This window comes from Lepisma saccharinum, chromosome 12 (assembly GCF_977018435.1).
Source record: "Lepisma saccharinum chromosome 12, izLepSacc3.1, whole genome shotgun sequence".
Classification (NCBI taxonomy): domain Eukaryota; kingdom Metazoa; phylum Arthropoda; class Insecta; order Zygentoma; family Lepismatidae; genus Lepisma; species Lepisma saccharinum.
This window is the reverse complement of record NC_139240.1, coordinates 46,665,237-46,684,516: the sequence shown is the minus strand read 5'-3', so window position 1 is coordinate 46,684,516 and position 19,280 is coordinate 46,665,237. Positions and strand designations below refer to the sequence as shown.

The 19,280-nt window shown below is 37.1% G+C and overlaps 1 long non-coding RNA gene across 1 annotated transcript in view; it reads right to left on the bottom strand.

Annotated features, from left to right (window-relative positions):
- Positions 1–18,804, bottom strand: part of LOC145996462 (uncharacterized) — a 38,077-nt gene extending 19,273 nt beyond the window's left edge. The window contains exons 1-3 of the long non-coding RNA XR_014442775.1: positions 18,608–18,804; positions 10,669–10,784; positions 2,862–2,926 (exon numbers count right to left, since the gene is read on the bottom strand). This is a non-coding gene — a long non-coding RNA (uncharacterized LOC145996462). The remainder of the gene's footprint in view (positions 1–2,861; positions 2,927–10,668; positions 10,785–18,607) is intronic.
- Between the last annotated feature and the right edge of the window lie 476 nt (positions 18,805–19,280).

Genomic DNA, 19,280 nt, shown 5'->3' with positions numbered 1-19,280 from the left:
TATTTCGCCCGTGTAGGGACGTAAGGACAGATTTTGCCAAATTAAGGAAAACGTAGGGACTTTTTTTCAATCTTGGAAAATAACATTTATTGTGCAAAGGTGCAAAGCTTACTCACCAGACAGTTGCACTTTCTTCGTGCTCGGTTTGGAATGAATGGATTAGTTTTATCTGGATCCTTTAGCAAGGAGGAGAAAAAAGAACAAACTAACAAGTCTCAATCAGAATTTTGCAACATGTTATTGGTTACCTAGAACTTTCAAGGCAAGTTCTTTTTTGAAAATATTTCCACTCTCGCGAAAATATTGCTAACATTGCCACATTCTCAAGCAGAAAGGGAAAGAATATTTTCAATGTTAAGTGATACAAAAACAAAAAAGAGAAATAAAATGGGACCAGAATTGTGAAAAACTACAGGAAATACAGCATCACCAACCAACATCTATCTCTTCACAGCAGCAGCATGTATGATTTCAAATAACAAAATCAACAGTAAACGACATAACGTTATTCATTAGGGTTGTGCGGGATCCCGAAACGCCAGGACTAGGACCGGGAAAAAATTTCCCGTCCCGATCCAGACTTAGTGAAATGACTTCCCGACTTTTCGGGATCCCGAGCAGTCTGGAAATACTGAATCGTCACTTTAAAAAGTCGTTAATTCTCAATGTTTTCTGCATTGTATGTTTCTGGAACTTATCGGAAATTATGCTTTTATTCTAGAAATGCAAAAACAATCACTTAAAAGTGAAAATGACTTGTAGAATTCGAGATTTCCAAAGCTTCAGGAAATTTTGAACATTTTCTGTCCCGAAAATTTTCAGACTTGGTCAGGAAATTGCAAATTTTTCCATCCTGAATGTCGGGATTTAAAAAAATTCCCGTCCCGATCCAAAAAATTCTATCCCGCACACCCCTACTATGTTTATACTGTGTTATTGAGTTGGTGTGCTATTCAGTGCTAGTGCTTTATTGTGTGTTAATTGTTATCCATTCATTAGTTATGCCGCTAAACAAATATAGTGTTTAACAAAGAGTTTTTATGTACGATAATTACGGGAAAACGAATCCTTGCAGAAAGGTGGTTAGGCACTTACGAGAGACAGGATCTCTTGAACCTAAGAAACGTGTTGTATTGCTGTTGAAGGAAGTTATTTTCAATGTCTCTTATAACACAGGAGGTTAGTGATCATCATTATTATTACTACTTTTAAATATCATTGTACGCTTTCGGTTTGCTTTATGCGCCAGGATGCTGTTTTCCCTTTCTGTCAACTGAGGATAAAGTAGCGATGTCTAATCTAAGATTAGGTGTCACAAATATCTGTATTTGGGAGGACACCTTTTAAAGCATCCTTGCGACAAGGTACGTGCTTATTTCAATTGTAATTGTAACTGTAATTGTGAAAAGATGAAACATTACAAAACAAGCGGTTTCTGTTACAGACTTGCTGTAACGCAAGTTGCCAGGTCCTGTTGCATGAAGGTGCTGCCGAGCAACCGACGCTCTGGCGGTAAACGACTGAAATAATCTCCCTGTATATAGTACATACCTGAGCAAATGTTCCATTCTGGTAAATTTCATATATTAGGTGGAAACTTCTAAAACACAGCAGTTTTTTTATTAAAATGTAATCCATCGAGTCTGAGTTATTGTTGATCACTTCTTAATTGTCACTCCGGACGAAATTTTTTAACTTGTTTCCGCGGTGTTTTATCATCTTCCGATAATTCTCCACGACGTTTTCTAATATATTCTGGAGTTGCAGAGTTTCCTTTGCTCCCCTTGTTCTTCCATTGTCCAAGATGGGCACAACCTTCCCTTCCACCAAACACACACACACACACACGAGTAACCCAGTGTCCAATGAAGACTGAAGTAAAGATAGTTTGCGACAAAGAGAACTTTATGGTTTGCACGTGTAGTGTTTGAGGACCAATGACCTGTGGATAAACACAAATTCCACCCTTCCTCTCAGAACACAGTATAGGACAAAATAAAAAAGTTCTCATTTTCTTATAATGTTTAATATAATTTAATTAATGTTAAGTCTGTCTTAAAATGTCCCTGAAAATTCGCTATTTTTCATCGAATTTGCCTTTTCCCTCTTCACTTAAAATTAGCTACACATTTCCCTCCAAAAAGGGAAATTTCCCTTCATGTGGCAATACTGCCACGCATGTGACTGACGTTAACTTTATAATATTACGTGGCTTAGAAGTGCGACAGAACAACACAGTTGAATTTAGAACAAGACAAAGAAATAATGTTCAGATGCACAGTATAATTCACAGTTTTGTAATGTTGCAATGAATATTGATGGGGGACACTGATATCCCATTTGCCTAACCGAGGGTTAAATGCCGGGTGTGAGATCCCAATGTAGGTCACAACTAGTGTTGGACGATATATCGTGATAGTGAAAAAATTTTGGCCACGTGATATCAACTAGACGATATATCATCACAATATTATGGCAATATATATGGTGCCTGCGATATATCATCACGATATGGAAAAAAATATGGTATCGTCTGTGACATTATTTTCTTCACAATATACCACGAGATCAAATGTCCGACATCGTCCATCCCTAGTCACAACACCGAGAATACTGTCAGCAAAAAATATTAGTTCTGCAAGGTTTCAAATTAAAGTTTTACATCTTGGAAACTATAAATGCTACAGTTAAAAATACCTCATTTTGTTCAGTACAGATTAGGCTACAGCCTATGGTAAACAGTTGAAAATTCTAAATGTGACCACATGTGTCACATCTGCGATTTAAGGGTTCAATTTTATGGACAGAAAATGTGATGGAATCAATTCATTTTTAAAACATGTGAAAGCTGTATCACTTACCTCCATAAAGATTGACTGCTTTGTACCCTCATCCACTTCTAGCAAGTACTGATATCATCAGACACCTGAAAAACAACAGAAGTCTAAGTACACAGGAAATCCCCAAGTACTTTTTCTTCAACTTTAGGACAGTCACCAAAATGCAGAAATAACTTTTAACTCTAGAACAATACTGTACGTAAAATTTAAGTATTCTTTGCACTCAAATCCCTCCCATACCTCCCACCTCGCACCCAATCACCCCTCTGCCTAGCAGTGCCTCAAGTTGTCTGTTTGACATAAGGAAGCACTGTGGTAAGGAGGGTGCAAGCACTGATCGTTTTGATTTGCTTTGTAATGTTCTGCACTGTACGTCAATTTTACGTAGCTGTAGTAAAACGAGAAAAATCTTACACGTAATTTTGGCATTTGTAAATTTGATTTGGATACTATGATTTTGAAAACGAAAGTTTAGAAGCATGCACTATTTTTTTGTAAGACTTTAAAATTACATTTGTTCCTTATTTACAGCATTATGAATATTATTATTGTTCGAACTTTTCGCCTTCATTCTTAATGTACAAATTGGCTTGTCAAGCAAGACCTTCTCTTAAAATATTCCATGTTTAATAAAACCATGTTTGTATATTTTAAAATGAAGAATAAAACTCCAATATAAGGAAAAATAAACAAAATAATGTTCACAATGAATAGACATTTGTTTTCATGATGTAGAGGTTGTTTTAAAAATCAATTCCTTCATGTACGTAAAATTTACGTAGCGGTAGTTACACTGTAATAGTAAAACACGGTAGTGTTCTAGGGTTAATTAAATAATAAAAATATATAATAACCTTTGGCTCTACAGACCGTACAGGCCTTGGCCTATCTCCCAACTGCCAGCCTCCCTCCCACAAACCTACCTAGAGGCGTGGAGATCTTCAACCAGTAATGGGGTGACGTGGGGTCAACACATCAAACCCTCAGCCGTTATAGGAGATATCCTTGATTGGGATACGCTACTCACTCCTAGCTCCTCAATTTCCTCATGATGATGGGTTGCCACCGGTCCTATACATACGCTGAATACCCAGAGACTGAACCCAGGCAGACAACTACTTATTTGTATTTCCTACATGACAGTATCATGAATTGTAATGATCAACAACTCTGCAACTCATAAAGCAAACATCAATGATTTAACCCTTAAACCCTTGAATTATTTGGTGTCAATTTCTCTTTTCCTTATACTCTAGGGCCATGATAAATTTCAAGTATAATTCCTGTTTTTCAAGGCGAACTTTCAAAAAATTCAAGGGTACAAGCAGATGTTTTCTTTATTTCAACCTGATGTATTACAACCTCTCACCCCCTACAAATATATTAACAAAATAAAGGGTCTATGTGATTCCAATGTATCCAAAAATTCTAATTCAATTAAATTAAACGGTATATATACACACTCATGTCCAAAATTAAAGCAACAAACAGGAAAAAGGCATTCCTGTTGGAATGAAACCACCAAATGTTGCAAAATGACAGGGAAAATCGCGATTCAGTCTGCAAAGTGATTCTCGACGGGTATACATCTGGAGAGAACAGGGAACACGATTTACACCCCAAAACATTCGTGAACGGGATCAGTATGGCGGTGGTGGTGTTATGGTATGGGGGGGGGGCATTATGATGGCTGCGAAAACTCCGCTGCAAGAAATTGTTCGGGCACGTGGGCAAGGTTTAACCGGCAGGAGATGCCGCGATGAGATATTGGCACCTTGTGTCAGGTTGTTTCTAGGTGCTGTTGGCCCAGGGTTCATTTTCATGGACGACAATGCTCGACCCCATCGTGCTCAACTTGTGGACTCTTTCTTGGAAGGTGAGGATATTCAGCGTATGGAATGGCCCTCTTCGTCTCCAGACCTCAATCCCATAGAGCATGTTTGGGATGCTCTGGGGAGATAGATTGCATCACGCCAGCCTCCCCCAGACACCCTAGTGGAGTTACGGCGTGCATTACAAGAAGAATGGGAGTTACTGCCACAGGATCTGCTTGTGAACCTGATCCGCAGTATGCACCATCGCTGTGAGGCTTGCATTGCTGTTAGAGGTGGTCATACTCCGTACTGAGGGACGTTTGTTGTTTTTTCCTCATGGGGGATTTTTTGGTTCATATGGCAAAGTCCTACATTTTTCATTTTTTTTGGTTCTTATTCTTATGAGACGTGTACTTTTGTTTTCTTTTGCTGTAATATGTCTTACAGTTGACATTATAATGTGCCTACATACGCTTTGTGTCTCTTTTCCTCATTTTCCTGTTTGTTGCTTTAATTTTGGACATGCGTGTATTTAAAATATTTAATTTAAGATGGGGAGTTTAGTTTTGTCATTTCGCAAACTGACTTGAAATACATCTGCAAACAAAAGTCACAAATGTTACGGGATATACTAATCTACGAAAAATTGCTAATTTTAACTAATCAACATCAAGATATTTTATCTTGCAATATTCTTTCGTCTGCCAGATAGATTGTTCTGCAAAGGACACTAACAAAGTAAACAGAATTATTTCTCTTGTAGTTTACGGTTATTACAAGCATAAGAACACAGTTTTTCGTTGTGATGTTTCAGGAGAACACATGCACCCTTCATCAGACATTTATTTTTAGTTTGACTGAAGATACAGTTATAACAATTTTTTTTAACAAAAAGAGAATCCTTTATACTGGATGTTGTCAATGTTACATTGTTGTAATATAGCAACTTAACTGTGAAAACATGCAGTCTGTTTTAGTTTTAGTTCAGATAAAAAAATTTGATCACATTATTTTTATTTAAAAATGATGAATCCTAAATATCAGGCAATTCAAAGTCGTCATTGCTTTCACAGTGTTTCTTGATGTTTTCTGTTACATTAAATTTTAAAGATGGTGGTGTACTCCACTTGTGAAAAAGAAAACTCCATAGTGGGTCTATGTTACTGTACCATTTTCATTATTTCATTTATTCCAGTATTCTTCTGGAATGAACGAAGCTTCCCAGACATTCAAATCTAGGTTTCCAGTCACTTTTGTGTTCTCCTGAAACATCACAATGAAAAACTATGTTCTTATGCTTGTAATAACCGTAAACTACAAGAGATATAATTCTGCAATCCGTACATACAAGAAAAACTAAAGTAAACAGATTGAGAGAATTCTGTTTTATTTTCCACGCAGCTTTCTTTCATTCAATAAAAGCTAAACTGTGAAAAACTTCTCTCAGGGTATTTATAAATATGTAGAAATTAATGGGTTGGGTTAATAAGAGTTGCAATTTTTAACGTCTATGGAGAAAAATTGATGCATAATTCCCAGTGAGCAGCCACCCTGTCTTATTTTTAGTCTTTAACACCAGTTGTTTTGTACTAATAAGCGATTTTGAATCGTTGGTAGAAAATTTTCTTTCTCCCTTTTTGAATTATGCCCAGTTACTACATGGTGATGATGTGCATTCACCCCTATAAATTTCTTTAAACATATATTTTTTTTAAAAAAATACAAATATCATAGATCTATTGTACATTAATCTCATATTTTCAGAGATAAAGACTGCCAGGTAACTATTTAGTACATTTAATCTATTTGGTCTAGGAATTAATTCGTGCGGTTGTTACGCACACATTGAAGCTGTAGTTCAAACACAAAATACATAAATACCTTAAGAAAAATATTGTCCATCGCGAGCCACCACTTTCGCCCATCTGTAAGGCAAGTTACGGATTCCGTGGCGAAAGAAGTCCTCATCCTTTGAAGCGATCCAGTCAGAGACCCATTTTTCGATATCTTCTGAAGAAGTGAACCGCTGTCCAATCAAATCGTTATTCATGCAATCGAACAAGTAGTAGTCCGAAGGAGCAACGTCTGGTGAATACGGCAGGTGGGGTAAAACTTTCCATCCGACATTTTCTAAATAGGTTTTGACCAGTTTTGCAACATGTGAGCGAGCGTTATGCACAGCATAACCTTTGCACAGTGAATATCTTGTTTCGGTTGTGATGGACCTGGTTCACCTGGCTTCACCCAGGCCTTTTTTCGTTTTGGCTTCTCGTAATGGATCCACTTCTCATCGCCAGTAACAATGCGATGCAAAAACCCCTTTCTTTTCTGTCTTTGAAGCAGCAATTCGCAAATGGTTTTTCGTCTTTCAATTCATGTGGAACCCAATGTGACATCTTTTGAATCATTCCCATGGCTTTGAGGCATTTGGAAACTGTTGTTTGATCAACGCCTAATGCTTCTGCAAGTTCTTCCAGCGTTTGACACGAATCCTGATCGAGCAATGCTCTCAATTCTTAGTCTTCAAATTTTTTTGGCTGTCCAGGTCGCTCTTGGTCTTCCAGGCCGAAATCACCACTTCTAAACCGTGCAAACCACTTCTGACACATTCGCTCAGCTAGCGCATGGTCACCATACACTTCCACCAAAATACGATTACTTTCGGTAGCACTTTTCTGCATGTTAAAGTAATGAAGCAGAACACCCCGCAAAAACACTTTATCTGGCACGAACTGCGCCATGTTCAGTTGACTACAAAATGCTGTTGTTGATGCGTCAATCAACTGCCCTATACTACGAACGATGCTCGCTGACAGGAGTTTTCAACGCATGTGTGGCTACATGGAACTGTGGGACGATACGCTTGTTACGCCATCTCTTGCCCAGGTGCACGAATTAATTCCTAGACCAAATATATTCACATAATGTCTATCATTCCTGATTCCTGAATATTCACTTGTCATGGAAACATATGGAACATGAAGTTCAACACTAATACTATTTGTTCACAACCAGCACAATTCACATCTTTCAAAACTTCTCTCTTTATTGTAATGGATTGTCATGCTCCCTTAGGTGGAACACAAAATGTCATATACAAGGGTTATTTTTTAAGTAAGGTCCATTTTGGAATAAAAACGAAATAAGTAAATGTTTTTCAAAAACCCATTTATTTTCTGCATTTACATACACTGTTATATTTTTCTACATAATTTCCTTGCCTGTTTAAACATTTATCGTAACGAACTACAAGTTTTTGCATACCCTCCTCATAGAACTCTGCGGCCTGTGATGATAGCCAGTTACATACGGTCGTTTTCATTTCTTCATCAGTGTCTAAACACTTGCCGCCCAGGAAGGTCTTCAGATGGTGGAAGAAGTGGTAGTCGCTAGGTGCAAGGTCTGGACTGTATGGCAGATGATCGAATACCTCTCCGCTAAAAGATTCGATCAGATCTTGAGTTTGAGCCGCAGCATGTGGCCTTGGATTGTCATGAATCAATACGACACCAGCTGACAGCATTCTGCGCCGTTTGTTCTGGATTGCTCGGTGAAGTTTTCTTAGGGTCTTACAGTAGGAAGCTGAGTTAATTGTTGTTCCTTGCGACAAAAAGTCCACTAACAAAACACCCTGTCTGTCCCAAAACATAGTTGCCATGATCTTGCCCCTTGAAAGTGTCTGGTTTGCTTTCACTTTGACCAGCGATCTGAAGACCTTCCTGGGCGGCAAGCATTTAGATGCTGATGAAGAAGTGAAAACCACCGTGTGTAACTGGCTATCATCACAGGCGGCAGAGTTCTATGAGGAGGGTATCTAAAAACTCTTAGTTCGTTACGATAAATGTTTAAACCGGTAAGGAAATTATGTAGAAAAATAGAGAAGTGTATGTAAATTCAGAAAATGTTTTTTAAAAAAACATTTACTCAAGATTTTATTGCAAAACTGACCTTACTTAAAAAATAACACTTGTAGTATCAAGCGATTTTCTATCTAAATCCTATAGATTTACCAAGAACAAATTGTTTGCAGGAATGTTTCCCATAATATGTGATCATACACTCGCCTGACCTACTGAATGTTCCATGAAAAAAATTGTCATTTTATTATCAATATTATTATTTTTATTAAAATTATGTCTAAAATAAAATAAAATTTTTAATTATAAGTAAAAATAAACAAACCATACAAAAGATGACTAAAGCCATCACATGCAAAAAAAGATTAAGAAGTAGAATAAATGAAGTAATTGTTGAAAAGCCTGTTGCTACTCTATCTGCATAGCGTTACCACCATTATGAGTAAAGATCGAACAAGTGATGCAAACTCTTGAACGGCATAGTCCATATCAATTCAGGCAGGGAGTTACCTTCATAGTCTCAGATGTTATTGAATTAAACATATGTTCAAATTCAGGACAAAGTAAGATACACGTATTTTTTATTTTGTCCACAAAAGTTCCTGGCCTGAGATACAGGTCGCCAAAGATGGCACCTCGGGCATAATTTCTCACATGCGATTTTCGGCAAAATATTAAAATGCTCTATCTCTGGATCCTGTATCTCGGGCCAGGAATTTTTTTGGACAAAACAAAAAAAAATACGGGTTTCTTACTTTGTCCTGAATCTTAACATATGTTTAATTCAATAACATCTGAGACTATGAAGGTAAGAATTTTTTCTTTGCCTACCTGAATTGATATGGACTATGCCGAACAGAAAACAACATATGTTTTACATTACATGTGTTTACTAAATGTTGAAAGCATCCAGAACATCATTACAAAAGACAATCAGATAAAAACACTGTAATTACTTTCCGGCGAATGACATTTTGAATAAAAAAAAAATCGAAGGTCAAAACAAACCCATCCTTTCTCAACAAAAATTAAATGAAAATTCTGATATTTCTCTGCATTGAACTAAAATCTCTTCATTCGTAATAGGACACACAGTTTTATGAACACGGTTTCTTGAAACTTCTGAAATGCTACGACAAGTATTTGAATATCGCTGGGGACTATGTGGAAAAATAGTGTACTGATGCATGGACGTCCGCAGGATTTTTTTCCAGGGAGGGGCAATGAAGGTATTTTTTTTCCGGGGGGAGGGCAAACAAGGCACATTTTTCCCAATAATAGTGTTGTTCCCTCAAAAAAAAAAATGCTTAAATTTGAATTTATCGTATTCATGTAGTAATTAACACATATTATTGTGGCTGAAATGAAATTATGTGAAAAATTTATACAATTTGGTTGACTTTCATTTTCCAAGGGGGGGGGGGGCATGGCCACCTTGCCCCTCTTTCTGGATGCCCATGTACTGATGCCTCTTTCTACTCACGTCATTTTCTTTCTCCAGAATAAAACTCTTTGCAGATGGCAGATTAGGGATTTTTTTTTCCTATCATCCCTCATACATCCTAGAGCGACTCCTGGCACTAGCTCCGCCTACACACTCAGACAACCTTCTAGGACAAAAGAGTCTGAATGTTGAGCGTTACCGTATTTTAACAGTTGGAAAGAAAGGGGTCCAAAACCATACACAATATGAAGTTTTACATACTACACAATTTTAATCCTCACATGCATTATGGTACTTATATGTACCACAACACATAAAGCCGAAATGCCTACCTAGCACATATGCCTGGAGTCACTTAACCCTTAAGATGTCCAAGTCATTTTTTCATGTGTTTACGTGAAAGCCCAGTATGTTTTCAACAGAGCTTTTAATAAAATTTAATATCTCGGAGACTACAGACAGTAGAGTTAGAAATCATGCCCCGTTTTGTTCAGTACAGATTGGGCTAAAGGCCTATGGCAAAAGAAATATACATATATCAAGAGGAAGAAGAAATAACAAACGTTTCTCTCTTGCAAAATTTTGAATTTGAAATATCGTGCTGGAACCAATTTTATATTGTAAAACATTGAAATCAGTCAATAAAAAAAAACTTAATTCTTGAATGGGTACAGTGGGTCAACGGCCCCTATGAAAAGTTGCTCACAACTTACATTTGCCTCCTAAGCACTTTCATTCTCCAACAAGATCAATCGGTGAACGGCTTACTTCCCAATCCCTTGCACACTTGGAATGTCAGTAGCTCTTCCATTTGGCAACCAAAATAACACTGTAAAAACAGATTTATATTACTTCACATACTATAAAAACAAAAATTTTCATCAATGCTATTAGCATTTCTACCAAAAGAGAGGCTGTAGCATGTTAGGTAATTCTACTACTTTGTAAAATTTGTTTGAAGTGAAGAGTGTAAATATAGGCACATGCTCATAACTTTATGAAGGATAATTCACAGAACACAAAGAGCAGCTATCACATTCGTCCATCTTGTTTAAGAGTCATAGTCTAAGTAACAGAAAGTAATTTTAAGATTCTGTGGGGAAAAGGGGAATTTGCAAGCTCTAATCCAGCAACGACTCTGTTGTCAATTACATATGCTCATTGCTTTTACTATTTAATGTGTGGATGAAATTTATCCCATTAGACAATTTTTCAAACAGAATTCTATGTTGCACACTTTTCTAAAAAAAAAAAAAGGGAAACGTTGCCAAATTATACAAGGGTGGGTATCGTTTGTGACTTGAGAACAGTGTTGGCCAGGACATTTAAAAATGAGTAGGACAATATTTGGAAATATAGACATAATTCATGTGCTGCAGTTGGTGCAAAAGAGGAACTATTTGTTGCCAATGTATATCTGAAGAAAGTGAATTTCCCTGACACCTTTGAAGAACTATAGAAAGTTAGAATGGTCTATGAAGACACTTAAGCTCTACTTGCTGCCATAAGATCTTTTGTATGCAATACAGCTTTGTGTGAATCAACTTTCTCTGTGTTAACCTGCATCAATAGCCATCAGACTGTCAATGTGTAGTAAGCATCCGGATTTTCTGGCATTTGAGAGGAAACAAGCATTGAACGTAGATATGTCAGACTTCTCCACAGATTCAACGATAGGAAGAATCGTCAACTACAACTTATTTAGGCAGAGGTGTGCAGGCACTATGATTGAATATTGTGCACTTTCCTGTATGTATAAATATCTGTATCAACAAAAGTGGTATGGAATGTGTAAGGGATGAGTCAGTAGCAGTCAATTAACACTTCTACAGATGTCAGTGCTTTAGATGTTTTTCAAAACTCTATTTGAATTATATTTCTAAATCTTTCGGTGTGCTACCTTCACTTAATGAACACCCCCACCAACACACACAAACACACCTTCATTTAGTACTATTGAACTTTCGAAAAAAAATATACCTGGTTTATAAAGCCCTCCCTTCGAGATCAATTTTTGCTATGGGACTGAAATACGATAATTTATGAAATTGTCATTGTTTACTCAAAAGAATTGTTCAAACCAAATTCTATACATGTCTCTGTAAGTAAATACTGGTATAACTGTATAATGGCTTTTGGGTTATTCAATGTCCATTCAACCAAGAAAGGTGGAAGGGGGTTTGTAACATGTGATCTCAGAATTTGATGAAACTTTGAACATTTAATCCTTCCATGGTGGTGAGAAACCACATTTTTTTTTGGTCTCTAACCTGTCTGGTTACATTTTTATAGTCAGGGGTAGAAAATACAGGGTCCCTGGTTGTCATGCACATGAATTTTTAAATCCACTTCTAAAAAGATTTATTTTTTAATATTTTGAGTTTGCTTATGGATATTTCCATTATCTCTTTTTTTAAAATAATGAGTACATTATATGTTTTTTTTAATATTTGTGTCTTCTGTATCATTAAATCAGAATACGAAATATGCCATTAAAATTTTTGCACTATTGCTAGCTGCATTTTAAAATCTGCAGCGATAGAGTTGGTCATTAGAATGTATTGCATAGTTATACTGTTCATACTCTTACCAGTTGAGGCTTTCAAAACAAGGCCACTCTGATGCAAGAATTAATTACCTTTAAGCCAATATTTATTTGATTAAATGTTTAAATATGACATTTGATAGCTTATCTTGGATTCATGGCTTTCTAAGAGTACATTTGCAAACATAAATAAAATAAATGCTGGCTCCTGAGAAAAAGGGGCTCGCGCCTTGAATTACTTTTAGTTTTGTCTACCCCTGATTAATTAATTAATTACCTGACCATAGCATTGTTTTTGGCACAAGTTTCTTTTGTTTTTATTGAGATTTCATCATGCTACGAATACAATTTATACATGGTTCAATTTCTATTTACTCCTGTTAACACATACTGCAGAGTTTTAGCGATTACCTAAGATTTTGTTCAATATATGCTTTCGTAGTTAGGTTACGCAGGCCAGGTTTGGTTCTCTTAGCAGGTTTTGGATCATGCACAGGTATGGTTTAAAAGCTGGTGAAAATAGCTCAAAAGCTAGCTTCACCACTAGATGAAAATAGTCACACCGAAAAAATTATGTGGTTTCTCACCACCATGTCATTAAATGTGCCATTTTAACAAAATCTGAGAGAGTCTATTTGAACTGATGTGGAATGACAGTTTTACAATGGTAAAAGTTTACTCCACAAACACATGTAACTCCTTTGTTTCATCACTTTTAACATCCGTACTTAGTATCTGCTTTGTTGGACATTCTCTTAGGTGTATTCACGTTTTTTTTTGATCAAAGTAATTTCAATTTTTCACATTACGAGTATATACACCTTCGTAGATCATCGCACGTCATGCTTGTGTTTTGTCGATTTTCATTGTGTATACAGTGTTTCCAACCTTCTTAACTGAAAAAATACAAACATAGTTAAAATGCGTTGTACCATTGACAATAGCCCCAAGACACATTACATAAGGTTAGGTTACGGAAACATAGTTAAAATTCATGTAACTAGTTAGGTTTAGTTACGTAATGTTTCTTGGGGCTATCGTGAATGGTTCAACGGATTTTAACTATGTTTGAATTTTTGGTTGGAAACACAGAAGGTTGGAAACACTGCATACCCAATGAACATCGACAAAACACAATCACGACGTGCCATGATCTACGAAGGTGTACGCGGCAAAGGCTATTGTGCATCGGAGAATTAATTTTCAACAAAAATAATGAATTTCCGCTATGACACATTCCCTCATGACAGAAAACACCTTCCAGATGTTCAACAATGCTAGAGGAACAAATTTCCGTAAGTAGTTTCTTCTGTAAAAATGAAGAAATGTGTTTGTGTATATGAAACATAACTACTTTCCATGCTTGGGAGATGCAGAAAGTATTAACTTCATATCATGAAAAGAAGGTCATGTAAATATCCTACTCTTATCTCATCACCGTTGTGTTATTCTAACACTGCAAATGTTGTAAAGTGGAATTCTACAAAGGCAATCGAACAAAGCACACAAACTAAAAATAAATGTCTGATGAAGGGAGCGTGTGTTCTCCCAAAATGTAATAGCAAAAATTAGCCTTGTCTATTATAGTTCGCCACACTTTTTAACACTGTAGTGCAGGTGTATCCAGGTGTCAGGCTAGTGCAAGGAAATGACATTCGACCAACTAGATGAATAGCAGTGTTTCAAGTTCAGAAGATTCAACAAATGCCTGTCTGCTGCTTTGAACGTTCATTTGATTAGTTAGGCTGTGTCCAGATTGGCAAGCGCTCCATCCCGTTCTCTCCGTTGCTTTCGTGTGCCGCTGAATTCCGATTCTACATGTTCCCTTGCAGTATGGTTGTCACATTTCCTGCCAGGTGTCAGCCTGAACGTCACCCACCGTGCTCTGGGGTGCAGGTGCACAGTACGGAAGCAGAAGGCGAACCACAAACAAACATCACAATGATTTCCGCCTATTTACTACTCATATAAAAAATATAACATGCGATTTCTTAATTTACAATTGTTCCACATTCAGTGTTATCGATAAAATGTCCCAGTATCACTGAGTTTCACATCGTCTATTCAGTAAACGTTGTTGTACAAAGTAAAGGTTGGAATATGACTGCCAAGCACAGGGCCACAAGCAAGTTCAAGCATGCATCTGCCGCGGCTTTCACCTCTACCCTCCAACTCCAAGTAAACTGACAATTCAGACAACAGAGGTTGGCTGATTCCCAACATGGAAAGGTGCTGTAGGCGACATCTGCTGCCGATTCGGATGTAGCCCTAGCATGCACCACGTTACCATACAACGCTCCAGAACATAATGCAACACCAAATCGAAGAAGTAGACGAGTCGGTGTTGCACCATGTAACCAACTAGACGGTTCAGTGCAAAGAGAGTAAAAAAATGCAGCAAACTATATGGAGCTAGTGTGTATATTTGCATGTGAGGTTTGTAAACTGAAAGAGAAATTATACAGTGTTACACCATAAGCATTTGGGAGTGCTATTGGGCATCAAACAAACTGCCGAACCTATAGCACATATAGAAGTAGGATGGAAAGTACAAATATTCCGTTAACAATCAGCATCTCTACACAGTACACACTTCTAGACATGTAGGAATTCTCTTTATAAAGACAGTAAAGTTTTAATCTCTGAGAAACGTATTCCTTCAAATTTACAGGAGAAAGTACTTACCGAACTGACTTTCCATAGGCTTTTCAAAGGCCGTGGAAGTGTTTTTCCCCATCGTTTAATTAATTTGGCCGGTAAATCATGTATTTTTCAAGATTAATGTCTCTCTGATGCACGAAAGCTGTTGCGTCTATGTCCTAGTGAACCAAATGTTGCGTGCGTTTGATGACGTAACATCCGGGCAGTGTTTCTAACCACACAGTTTTGTAACTGTGTAAACGTTGCAGAATTATCTCAAATTTTTCTGATGTTGAATAACAATTTTAACTATGTTTGCCTATCCTAACCTAACCTTGCCGTGGGGCTATCCTATCCAGGCATGTTTCGTAGGGATTTTGAACCTGGGAAAAAATACAAAATCAGTAACACGAAAGTAGGTATTTTTTGATGAAGAAGGTTGCAACACTGCATAACCACTGATCATCGACAACGCTAGTCAAGATTTCTCCGCCATATTGCGTGTAACGCAAGCGAAAACGAACAAACAAGAATTACTTGATATGTCGAAAATTGAGATTATTTGCGTGAAAAAAGCCAAATTCCACCTTCACGAATCCTCAGCAATGCAGAATATGTACTAAGTACCAATGTGAAAAAGAAGAAAATAAAGGAATTTCAGAAGTTTCCCGGAGATTAAAACGGTAATATAAAGACTTGATCAGAATTGTACAATTGCAAGTTGAGACTTATTCCAACCTGAAAATATCAAGCTGACTAATAAGCAACAATACTTCCTATGTACAGACATTTAACCCTTTCTGTTACATAGGTTATTCACCAGGGTCTGGCATTCCATCTTTGGATTGTCATCAATGAATATAAAATGTGAAAAATATGCTAGATTGCTGTTGAAATGACAATGTTAATGCTGAACATAATATTGTAACTTACTCTGTGCAGCAGGGTCTGATAGACCCTGTGGGATGCAATAGAAAATTAAATTAATCACACTGCTTCCATTTCAATCTACAGAATGATGCACGCCCACCTGTTAACACATCTGACTGCCCTGCATCGTCCATTGCTCATGCGTGCAGATATTAACGGTAAAGGGTATAGAAGACTCTGGTATACAGACACTGTTTTAATTGCAGATATTTAAGTTATCAAATTGAATACATTACTTGATTTAGAGAAATGATAAATACGCCCAAAATAAACACTAAGTGAAAATTTGCACAATAGGCTATTTGATGAATAAAAAATAACTACTTTATGACTGATATCATGCACAATTGTATTACTTGTTTGAACCTTTTTGACGTACGTTCAAAAAATAAAGGAGCGACTTGAGATGACCGGACCCCGCTCCGATTTTCTTCATATTGGCATACTCACTAATTGAGGCCTCCTAATCAAGTTAAAATTTGTCGGAAACGTCTAGAAATTGCAAAATAAGCTAAAATAAGGCGTTAGTTTTCGGAATGGAAAGCATCAATTTTCGCAAATTTTTTTGTTTCACAAGCAAATATATATATATTCTTGATACTACCACAACACCAAATTTTAACTATGTTTGCCTAACCTAACCACGTGCCAATGGTTCGTGGGGCTAGCACCAATGGTCCGTGAGGCTAGTGTGAATGATTCACAATTTCTAGAAGTTTTCGACAAATTTTAACTTCAGATTCGTGATTATGAGGCCTCAATTAGTGACTATGTCAAATATGAAGAAAATCGGAGAGGGGTCCGGTCATCTCAAGTCATACCAAAATAAAAATTACTTGTTTCGGATTGGCCGAACACCTCTCACTTGTTTATTTCGTCACTTTTTACATTCGTACTTACCTATTGTGCATTGCAAAAGATTCTTTAAGGTGTGATTTTGCTTTTCTGACGTTTTCTGAAGAAAATAATGTCAATAACAGTAATTATTGTTCATCTTTTCTCGCTTGCTTAAGACACAATATGGCAGGTACAGCTTCAGTAGCGTCAATGATCAGTGGGGTATACAGTGTTTCCAACCTTCTTAACTGAAAAATGTCCCACGAACCATTCACGGATAGCCCCACAAAGATTCTTTAAGGTGTGATTTTGCTTTTCTGACGAAAATAATGTCAATAACAGTAATTATTGTTCATCTTTTCTCGCTTCCTTAAGACACAATATGGCGGGTACAGCTTCAGTAGCGTTAATGATCAGTGGGTATACAGTGTTTCCAACCTTCTTAACTGAAAAATGCCCCACGAACCATTCACGGATAGCCCCAAAAAACATTCACGTTAAGGTTAGGTTAGGGGTAACAGTTTATGATTGATTGATTTAGTTTATTTTACTTCGCGTTTTGTGCCTCTTGGCTAATTTGCGAAGATGGAGATGAGTGATGAAATGATGAAATTGATGAATGGACATTCACAAACAACCAAGCCCGACCAGGATTCGAACCCGGGACCCTTGGCGTCGCAGCGCGATGTGCTAACCACTCGGCCACAGGGTCGGGCGGGTAACAGTTTAGTATGTCGGAAACACATTTTTTTTCAGAAGAAACTACTTACTGAAATGAGTTTGTCGAAGGTTTACAACATTCGTCGAGGTATTTTTCTTTCACCGTGGAATATATTTGACCGGGAAATCATGTATTTTTCAAGAGAAATATCTCACCGATGCACAATTGCCACTACTTACATTTGCCTCCCGTAACTAAACCGGATTCAGCACATGTGATAAATGTTTACTATCCTTCGGACACCTATAACTTTTGAGTCTCGTCAATTTTTGACATTTGTACTTACCTATCTGCTTCGCGGATCATTTTTTAACGTGTATTCACGTTTTTTTTATCATTTTTTTTATAACTAAAGAACGTAAGTTTCCGCAAATGGTTTGTGGGGCTATGCGAGAATGGTGTGTGGGGCTATGCATACTTTTTTCGAAACCAATATTTAACTATTGGAACCTATTGTGACCCTACCTAACCTAACCTTACCGGAAATGGTTCGTGGGGCTATGCGTGAATGGTTGAATTTCCGCTGTGAAACATTCCCACATCACACAAAACACCTTCCAGATGTTAGACAATACTACAGGAACTTATTATGGTAAGTAGTTTCTTCTGTAGAAATCTGTCCGAAGGATAGTAAACTAGTGCCATAATTGGTAAGTACGAACCATGCGAAACACAAAATATCCGATTTTAATGTGTTTCCGATATACTAAACTGTTACCCGGTTGGGTTAGGCAAACATAGTTAAAATTTGGGTACTCGATGTGTCTAAAATTGAGATTATTTGCGTGGAAAAAACGAAATGCCACCTTCAAGAATCGTTAGGAATGCAGAATACCTAAGTATCAATGTGAAAAATAAGAAAATAAGGGAACTGAAATTTTACCTTAAACAATTATACACAATTTATATGCTACATACGATTTAGTACATTGACAAAAAAATTATACTCCAAAGTAATAAAACAAAATAGGCTACTTACCCTTCTCCATTGTTTTTTTTCTTTTTGCGCCTTGCATGATCCAAGTGTCACAATCGCTCTTCATCGGTCTTCCAAAATTCGCCCACTAAGAAACTGCGAATTACTTGTTCTCATGAATTCCATAATCATGGCTTCCCGTTTGAGCATGTGAGTCAACGTAACGAGACAAAACCACAGACAAAACGAAGACACGTTTCGAAAAAATAAAGGCGCTGTACTTGCACATTTTCATTTTTCGAATTTCGTTCGACATCACCTCAGTGTTGCCACAATGTGAAGGCATGAATTCCCTTTGCAGGAGGCAAAATTCCACTTTTTGCTTAATTTTCGCCTTCACGTAAAAAAAATAAAAATGTTTAAGAAATTCATCACAAAGGCCAGATGTATCAGTTTCTAACCCTGGTCAGGAATTAATGTAGAATTGGCTTTGTTCCGTTGCCCAAATCATAAGTTCATCATTCATCCAGTGGCGCAACCAACAGGGTGGGGGGCATTGCCCCTTAACCTTCGATGGAAGTCATTTTTCGGGGTGCACAGAGGACCAGTTTATCCCTTCGATTTCAAATTTTATGCAAAGAAAATTACATTCCGTAAAATTTTCTTGCTCGCTTCGTTCGCAATTCCTGCTTTTCTCGTTGTCGTCAAGTTCAGAGCCATTAAGCTAGGTGACGGC